Source organism: Oryx dammah, unplaced genomic scaffold, assembly GCF_014754425.2.
Source record: "Oryx dammah isolate SB20612 unplaced genomic scaffold, SCBI_Odam_1.1 HiC_scaffold_23, whole genome shotgun sequence".
Taxonomy (NCBI): Eukaryota; Metazoa; Chordata; class Mammalia; order Artiodactyla; family Bovidae; genus Oryx; species Oryx dammah.
In genome coordinates this window covers 116983226-116993585 of record NW_024070207.1, presented here as the reverse complement: position 1 = coordinate 116993585, position 10360 = coordinate 116983226, and positions in this window count along the sequence as shown.

Genomic DNA, 10360 nt, shown 5'->3' with positions numbered 1-10360 from the left:
CGGTACACTTGACACTAACACGCTCAGTGGACATGGCTTGGGTGAACTCCGGCAGTTGGTGATGCACAGGGAGGCCTGGCGTGCTGCGGTTCATGGGGTCGCAAAGTCGGACACGACTGAGCGGCTGAACTGACTGACGCTAACACAACACTGTACCTCAGCTCTGTGCGTCTGCTCAGTAAGTCACGTCTGACTCCCTGTGACTCCCTGGGCTATAGCCCGCCAGGCTCCTCTGTCCATGGGATTTCCCAGGCACGAATATTTAAAAGAACAATGTGCTGGGATTACAGCAGAACATGATGATAGAGAAGAATGGCAAGTGCCTCACACATTGTATTCGGCAGAATGGTGGAAGAGTCTTTGATGGGGGATGGGTTGGCACGGCAGCAAGAGAGTGGGGCTGACATACCCACTCATTCCTGCCCCCGCCAGCCCCCACAGCTGTGCACCCAGGGAGTGGTTCTCAATGAATGACTTGCAGGAACTGGTCCACAAATGTAGCAGTTCCCTCACTCTTTGTTTGGGGTGATTCTGAGCTGAGGGCCTCATACTCATACTGTTTCTGCAGAATGAGGTTCCCACTGCCCACAGTGGCAGCCAGCTTAGCAATGCACCCTGCCGTGGCTGCCCTCCCTTCCCGGCTTTAGTCCTCCTACTTCCCCGCCCTTCATGTCTGTGCCTCCTGAATAAACTAGTGGCACCTGAAGCCTGGGATCCTGGTTTGCTTTATGCACATTATTTTATTCAGTCACTCTAGCAATCCTAGGGGTAGTATGTAGTATCAGCTCCCACTGACGAATGAAGACACAGACTCAGGCCAGTCAAGTGACCTTCTCAAGTTCCTTCAGCTGGTCAATGGCAGAGCTCAGAGTGAAATCTGGGTCTGTCTGGTGAAAGCTCTTTCCCTGATAACTATTTGTATCTTGGTGCTGTTGAACAAGAAAATACAAAGGTGGGAGGGCCTGGATAAAACCAAGAACTGTGGGGCTGTGGCACCCCATGTCCATAACCTGCCCTAGGTGGCCACTAGTTGCTTTGGGATTTCCAGCTCTTAGGCCTTGCCAGGCTAAAGCTCAAACAGCTCACGCAGTGTACCTGTTTATGAGCATGATGACATGAAGCATTTCAAAGCTATAATCATCCACAGTGATCGGCAGGGGCGGGGGCGGTCCATAGAAGATGTGGACCCTGGCTTCAAATTCAGTCTGACCCAGAACTGATAGGAGAACTTGAGCTCTGCCAACTGTTGCCTTGCAGTGCTGACTACATGGAAGAACTTGACAAGTGATACACTTTATATGTGGTTGAGCTATTGAGACAGTATAGATGGACAGGATAAAAGATGGACTTTGGAGTGTGACATGCCTGGACCACAATCTTACTTTACCACATTCTGTTTCCAGCATGCTGGCAGCTTCCCACCTCAAGAGCCCGAATCTTCATTTCTTTGCTGTGAGCAGTCTCTGACACCACTGAGGTCTGCTCAGCCACAAGTAGGTACAACCCAGATCTGTGGATGAGTTAACAGTCCTGAGGACCCCTCAACCAATGAGAAATGGGAGTCAGTATAAATGTTGCCACCTCTCTATCCTCAGGTGGGATGATTCTAACGTGTGTTTCATGTGGTTTATCAAAGGATCCGCATCAGAGTTGAGGTTCAGTTGCCTAGAGCTGTAACCCATTCATTAATGAGCTCTTTAATTGTTTTTTGTCCTTTCCCTCTACCACTATCACCACATTCCTTAATTTTCTTAAGCCTATGAAATTAGGAAAACATCTCCATCGTGGGGTTGTTATGAGTATTAAATGAGCTCCTCTAAATAGAGTGGTCTCTACATAATACCACTCCAGTACTCTTGCCTGGAAAATCCTATGGATGGAGGAGCCTGATAGGCTGCAGTCCATGGGGTCACTAAGAGTCGGACACGACTGAGCGACTTCACTTTCACCTTTCACTTTCACGTACTGTAGAAGGAAATGGCAACCCACTCCAGTGTTCTTGCCTGGAGAATCCCAGGGACGGGGGAGCCTGGTGAGCTGCCGTCTCTGGGGTCGCACAGAGTCGGACACGACTGCAGTGACTTAGCAGCAGCTACATAATACACGTTCAGTAGGATCATGGTGGTGGTTAAATTATTCATCTCTTCTTTTCAGCATGTAGGCTCCATCGCTGCAGTTCCGATTCCTCCACTAGGTGGCAGAATATCAACAGTCATCATCCATGGAAGGCATGCCTCTTAGAAAGAGTAAGTAAAATAAGTAAATAAGAGACCCCAAGGGACGATGGTCACTGTGACTTGAGAAGGGCAAGCCTATGATTAAAACCCAATCTAAAGAAAGAAAGCAGTGCCCTGAAATTCCAGCCTCAGTCAGATTGGTGTCTGATTCAAGGCTTTGAAAGGTAGAGACTGTTGGATGAATTCCCAAAGCAACATGGGGAACCTGTATGAGAGAAGCAGGTAGAGTCTGTTTGCAAGAAATTACTGGGTGCTACTTTCCCAGGCCTGGGGTAATCCTAAGTCATGGGAGATGACTAGGAGGTGGAGAGATGGCAAGGAGCCAGGGAAAAACCAAACAATCACCTGAACAAAGTAGATCTTGATAAGATCCTCCAGTCAGCTTGAGACACAATCTTTCAGGATTATTTGGAATTCTTTTTGTTAAGATGTTCACAGAATTGGACAAACCATACCAGCTGGGGGTTCATCAACTCTGGTTTGTTGATGGGGAGAATGGGGCATTTATCTGCTGGCTTCAGTTCCTCACTGGTTGTGGGTTTACCCTGTGGCATCAACTCCACTAGACTTGAAAGGAGCTAAGATGCTGGCAGTTGAAGCTGCTTACCTGTTGGAAACTGTCTATCATATCTGCTGATGAATTCAGGTGGGCAAATGAGATACGGCATGAGGTCATCCACAGTGACTGCTACAGCAGTACTTCTCAGATTTTAGTGGAGATACAAATTACCTGTAGTCTTGTTAAAATGCAGATTCTGATTCTGTAGGTCTTGGGTGGAGGCTGAGATTCTGTAATCTTAACAAGCTCCCAGATGATGTTGATGCTGCCGATCCATAGATCACATATTGAGAAGCAAAGGCTATGTTGTTCTTTAAACCAGTCCTGCCATTTCTTTTATCCTCCCACACCATATTGGAGGCACCAGGTTCCCTGAGCCTTGCTTTTCATATCTCTGGACTTCAATGTCTTCATCTTTGAAATGGAGCTCTCGGATGGGATGAGTTTAACTAGAGTGGCAGATGTGAGGAGGAGCAGAGGGAGGAGTTTTTAAATAGCCTTTAAGTGTTTAGAAAACATTAAGATTGTGGGTTTTTTTTTTTAATAAAACTACCCAAAAAGCAAAGTAGGAACTAATCTGAGCTGGGTAAGATCCACAGAAACCAGCCAGCTCCATGTTCCTGAAATATTCATATCTTCTGGGAGTGGGGGATAGTGTTGTAGTTTCCTGAAGGGTAGCCTAGAGTTTTGTTTTTATATGAAAAGGGGGTATTGGTTCTGAAAGGCTGACTGGATTTGATAATCTGTGAGACCTCATCCAGGTCTAATATCTTTCAGCTGAATTTTACATTAATCACTTCTGTTATACTATCAAATTGTTGATTTGAATCTTTTTCCCCTACTGATCTGGAGGCTTCTCTAACCAGGGACTCATTTCCATCTGTCTCACCCATTCTAGTGCCTGGCACCCAGCTAATGCTTAGTAAATCATTGAATGTAAGGGTGAATCTATAGGTTCCTTCCCGGTCTAAATAAATTGTGACAGCATGAGGTTCAACTGCACACTGGCTTTTTGAAAGGGCTTCTTAAAGAAATATTTTTGTGCCTATATAGATGGGAAAAAATGGAAACAGTGACAGACTTTATCTTCTTGGGCTCCAGAAGCACTTCAGATGGTGACTGCAACCATGAAATTAAAAGACGCTTGCTGCTTGGAAGAAAAGATATGACAAACCTAGACAGCATATTAAAAAGCAGAGACATTACTTTGCTGACAAAGGTCTGTCTAGTCAAGGCTATGGTTTTTCCAGTGGTCATGTATGGATGTGAGAGTTGGACCATAAAGAAAGCTGAGCGCCAAAGAATTGATGCTTTTGAAGTATGGTGTTGGAGAAGACTCTTGAGAGTCCCTTGGACTGCAAGGAGATCCAACCAGTCCATCCTAAAGGAAATCAATCCTGAATATTCATTGGAAGGACTGATGCTGAAGCTGAAACTCCAATACTTTGGCCCCCTGATGGGAAAAACTGACTCGTTTGAAAAGACCCTGATGCTGGGAAAGATTGAAGGAGGGAGGAGAAGGGGATGACAGGATGAGATGCTTGGATGGCATCACCGACTCAATGGACATGAGTTTGAGCAAGCTGCAGCCCGTGGGGTTGCAAAGAGTCAGACACAACAGAGCGACTGAACTGAACTGATGGTACTGTCTCCTTTGAAGCTCTATGTAACAGAATTCTAGCCACATACAACCCCTTGTCCAGTATTTAATAACCCTGTTAATTAATGTGAGCTCCTCCAGAGCAGATACATTTCATGACATCCCAGTGATGATTCTTTGGCTGGAGAGTTGTTGGAAAATGATTCTTTGGAAGAAGAAACATCTGCCCTGGTTTGCCGTGGAAGAGGATTCTGTGCAGTACATTTGGATGGGCTCTGCCTGATTGAGCTTGCCAGGGAGGGGGCGGAGGCACCACTAATTACATATCTTGCATTATGAGTTGGAAATAGATACACAGAGCAAATGTTCTGGCCCACAAAGCCTCAAAAAGCGATGAAAGCAACATAGACTTCAAGTTCATTTTCAAAATTCCCAGCATTGCAGAGCAGAAGCAGACATACAGTTTTTTCTCTTTTTCACGTGGCTCTTAAGACACAGAAGAGTGAGCCGACAGAGGATCTGGAGATCTACTTGTAAATTCAGAAAAGAAAAAAACCCACAGTGGCAAAAAGGATATAGAAAGTGACAATGTTAACATGATTTTCACTGGAGGTATTAATTAGTAACTCCCTCGGGCCCTTGATATCCTTGAAATGGGTCAGCACCCTTGCTTGACTTAGACAAATTTGATTGCACTCAGAAATTGCTCTTCTCTAGGTGGGTCTTAGTTATTGAAAGCTCAGAGAGACCTTCCTACAAGGGAGGGGAGTAGTACAAGCAGCAGGCAGAATGAGGAGCCCTGCCCCTAGGTTCAGATGAGGAAATCTAGTATTTTCAGGACTGGGAGGCCATCCTAGCAGCAGCCCATTAAGATAAAATCTGGCAGTGTTTGGGTGGGAATCAAGTGCCCAGTGGTTAAATATCTGGGGAAGAAATTCTTGGGTTCCTTTTCCCAGCCTCCTTTGCAGTTAGGTGTGGCCATGGGATTGAGCCCTAGCTAACAGAATGTGAGATGCTCTGTTTCCTGGCCTATAAATGCTGCCCACATGCAATCCTTTAAGCTCTGTCCCCTTCTAGCTTGATACTGATAGAAAGGGTGACTTTTGGACTGTAGAGTATGGCAGAGCCACAAGTTGGAAGGAACATGGGTCGGTCACCAGTACTTAGAGGAGAGGGCTACCTGTCAGTTAGGACTTTATGTGAGTAAGAGATAAACCTTTATTGTATATAAAGGCATTGAGATATGGGGGTTTATCTGTTCTTTGGTTTGATACCTAGTCTTTGTCTTTATTAATAAAGGGATTGTAGGGAAAACAAAGGAGGATGTTGCTTTGCTGTTCTTTCCTGGAAAGTGAAGTTGCTCAGTCATGTCCGACTCTTTGTGACTCCATTGACTATAGCCTATCAGGCTCCTCCACCCATGGGATTTTCCAGGCAAGAATACTGGAGTGGGTTGCCATTTCCTTCTCCAGGATATCTTCCCGACCCAGGGATTGAACCCAGGTCTCCCACATTGGAGGCAGATGCTTTACCATCTGAGCCACCAGGGAAGTCCTGACCCTGTAAGAGGGATTTTTGTCAAACTGGAACATGTACATAAATGAGAAAGAAGAGTGACAAGCACTGCCCCAAAGTGGAATGGCCTTTCTTACCAAGTAAAGCTTTGTCCATCTTTAGTGGATACTGTTGAGTTACCACTGGGTATCCATTTGCCCTGCTTCCCCAGTTCTTAGACTACAGAACCCCAATTTTGTCCAAGTATTGTCTCCATGTGATTATGGACAAGGAACACTATCCCCAGCTCCAGGGACAGATCTCGATTAGTCACAGTCGTTTGGTATCTGGCATTCTCTTGCTAGTTCTTACTGGTCCAGAAGCTGGTATACCGTAAGCTTGCCCAGTCAGACCTAAAGGAAGGTCTGTATCTCATGGTCGGGGAAGAAATTTTCCCTGTCTACTGCTGGACATGCATCAGGACTCATTTGCCTGGGTTGTGAATAATCCTGGGAAGGTTGACTGCCAAACCAGGAATGTGTGTATTGGACAGTTACATGCCTGGAGAATACACTTCTGTTGTGTTAAGCCATTAAACTTTGAGGCTTGTGATAGCAGTGAGTATTGCCCAACTAACGTATCCCCATTGGGCATAGTTTTAGTAGGAGGGCAGTAGCTATCTAAGCCTCCTGCTGATGGTCTGATTATAGAAGGCAAAGGGGACAGCTCCTCCTTCTGTCTTACCCTTGGTTCTCTAAGGTTTAAATAGATGGTTAGACACTTGCTCCTGGGACGTTGTTGTTCTTCACTTGTTAAGTCGTGTCCAACTCTTTGGGACCCCATGGACTACAGCATGCCAGGATTCCCTGTCCTTCACTATCTCCCAGATGGAATTTGCTCAAACTCATGTCCATTGAGTTGGTGATGCCATCTAACCATCTCATCGTCTGTCACCCCCTTCTCTTGCCCTCAGTCTTTCCCAGCGTCAGGATCTTTTCCAGTGAGTTGGCTGTTTGCATCAGATGGCCAAAGTTTTGGAGCCTTTGCTTCAGCCTCAGACCTGAGATACTGAATCCTCAACAAGGGCACAAAGATGTAGGAAAACTTCAGGATCAGGTACATAGCAGTGGCAGTGGAAACAAAGAAAGTACTGTGCTGCCTGCACTTGGGCTTCAGCTATAGTTTCTGTTACTTCAGCAGCAGCCTTGGATCCTGCTGGTTGTTCCAAGCCTTCTCCTCCAGCTTCTCATTGATTCTGTTAGCCCTTGATAGCCTGCTAATTAATTCCTTCCTGTTGCTTAAGATAATCTGAGTTTTTTTCTCTTGCATGCAGTCACATGGAAGATTGTAATTTTTTTCCTGAAAGAGGTCTGTCTCAAACTTATGCATTTTATTTAGTTTTGCCTTTCATAAATGAAGTATTTCTCTTAAAAATTCTGCATTTATCTTGGCATTTGCCTCTGCTTTACTATCTTAGATTCATGATCTAACAGCCACTGATGCTAGCATTCCTCAGTTTCCTCCTTGTGTTGACTTCCTGTCCAGATAATCAAACAGTAGTTACTTATTTTATCCTTTTGTTGATGGTTTGGTCTCTCCTAGCTTTTGCAATTATTTTCCTCTTGTCTCACTAACAGATTGTCCTTACCTTTGCATTTCTGTGGCATTTCTACTGGTTAATAATTTCTGGCATTAAACTGTGCCATCCAGTTAGCAATCTGTAATGTTTTTTGATGAGTGGCATAGTTGGTGGAGAAAGAACTGGATTTCTAGTCCCAGACATTTGTTTCTGTTTCTTATAAGATGTGTGACCTTGGGTGAATCATTGAACTTGTCTCTCCCTGAGACTTGTTTTGCTCAGTAATGAGAATGGGTAAATGAAAATCTCAGGGTCAGTTACAATGACAGTAGTTAATTACAGGCTCAGTGACTAGAGAAATACAGTTGGAGGGCAGGTAGGAAAGTCTGAAGTTAGGAGATCCACAGCCTCCTCTGGGAAGCCAGGCTGTGCGGGCCGTGAGGCAGTGAGGGGCTCTTGGTTAGTGCTTGTAGGCCACCAGCAGCTGATGGGAACCACCCAACTCCTTTTTCTTTTTCAGCCAGTTTTATACTTTTGATTTGTTTTCAAATACAGTCGTTGAAGAGAATCCAAACAGGGCAGTGGCCCAGCTTCAACATTTTATCCAATCCTCCCTCATCATAAACACAGACAGATTTGACACCCTTCAGTGACCATTTATATAATGCAATGTAATTTCTCCATGGGCAACTCTTCTATACCTCTGATCAGCTGTTTATATTTGTGACTGAACTGCATCAGGAACTTCACTCCAACTCCCAAGGACTGTACCGGGGACAAGACTTGGGGACTTCCAACACTGGGCCTCAGTTTCCTCATCTGTAAAATGGGGTGGGCTCAACTGATGCACCCAGAGTTGTTCTCCAGTCCCAGCCCGCTATGATGCTAGAAGGTAGTCTTGTGCCCCTCCCTCGAGTGTCTACTGAGATCTCTGATAGAGTGAGCTTTCTTTCTCAAAAGCCAAAGAACACATCTGTCTGGAGTTTTTTTCTTTTTGAGAACCTCCTCCTCCATGGAGGTGGAGCTTGTTGTCATGGTAGCCTGCAGCCAAAGGCTCTGAGGTTGACACTGAATCCAGCCAAATGGACTCACACCCATAGCTTCAAAAGGTCAGAACAAAGTATTTCTCCAAACCTGATGATTCATTAATAGGAAACAAAGTATTTAGCTGCTCTGATACCTTTTTCACAAATTTTTTCCCTTTTTTCTTAGAGGTCACTTGACAGAATAAAAGAGGACTGAGGCCAGTTTGGTTTAATTTGCTTATCTTTTAAAATATTCTTGCAGAGAGATGCGTTTATCTTATGCCATTTTTGCCTTGGAAAAGATTCTCTTCTAAAACATATTGAACGTTTGAACTTGAGCCAAGGAAAGAAAAAGACAGGGAGCACAAAGTTAGATGATCATATTCAGATAATAATAATCAAATCTTATTTGATAACACTGAAATCAATATTCTGTGCAATATTGTCTCATGCACCTACACACACACACGCACACACACAAACACACTTATCTGCCTTCCCATATGATGGGATGAAACTTGAAGAAAAGAGTAACATCTCCCACAGAGTTTGAAAAGTGCTGGATTAAGTCTGCCTTCTTGATCACTGCACAGAAGTCCAAGGCCAAGTAGAGAAGCAGTTGGTTCAGGATGATGTGGTAACAGAGGGGAAGTGGAGGGTTATTGGAGTGCCCGAGCCAGACAAATTCATTTCACATGGAGCCTCTAAACAAGGAGGCTGAGAATGTAGGCATATCAGCCCTTTAGGTGCCACCAGGAAAGATTAAGAGCAGCCTGAGCTCCCAAGATGCAGGCAAGCTCTTCATCTGATGCTTGGAATAAAAGGCATGTTGCCAACTGGGACAAAGTGAGAAGGATCCACGCACACAAGAGATGGTGGCTGGGTTGTCAGGATGTATTTGCATCTGCCTGAGCTGTTCTGAAAAGATCGTCCATTTCTGAATTGCTGAGACCCCCACAGACAATAGAGGGATGGAGTAGCGACGCGACCTGTGCTAAGCAACAGATTGGCGATGTGGGCGTGGAGCCTTTCATCTCAGTTCTGTTCCCAGTAACTACCCCTGAGCTCAAGCCTAATGGCCTTGGCTTCCTCGGCTCCTGGTGTGGGAGGATGAAGAGCCTGGGCCATCCTATCAAAGACGGTCCAAGACAATAAATCACCACTGCAGCCCCCCTGCTCCATGCCTCCTCTGGGTGTCTCCCTGGCCATCTCTCTTGGGCCTTCAGTGCCTGTCTTCCACTCTTGCCTCCCAAGAGCTGACTGTTCACCGTCTCTCAAACCAGAGCTGGCCTCTCAAAATCAAGTGAAACTGAGTTACCCTTCTTGTCAAAACCCTCTGATGGCTTCCCATTAGTTTTATTCTGACCTACCAGGCCCTGTACAGTCTGCCCCCTCTCCTGTGACCTCTCCAGCCCCCTCTCCTGTGGCCTTCGCTCTGGGACTTTGTTCTAGAGATATTGGCCTCCTTGAACTTGCTCTTGCTGTTTCCACCTCTGAGCTTCCATTGCGCTTGCTGTTCCTTCTGCCTGGAACCATCTTTCACTAGTTCCCAGCATTATTTGTTGCCTCACCTCATTCAGATCTTTTCTTAGATGCCATCTCCCCAGCAAGGGCTCCCCTGATCACCTTATTTGAAACTGTGACTCCTCTGTGCTGTCAGCTCTTACCAGAATTAGGAAGCACCCCCAAACTCAGTGGCTTACAGCAAGCACTTATTTCTATGCTCCTGGGTTGGACTGAGCCTTGGTTGCTCTAGGATGGGCTTGTCAGCTCTGCTGTGGGGGAGAGGGTGGGGTTCAGGTCTGCTGTTTGTGTGCTTGTGTTGAGGCCCAGAAGGAAGGGGCAGTGGTTCCCCAAGGGCATGCT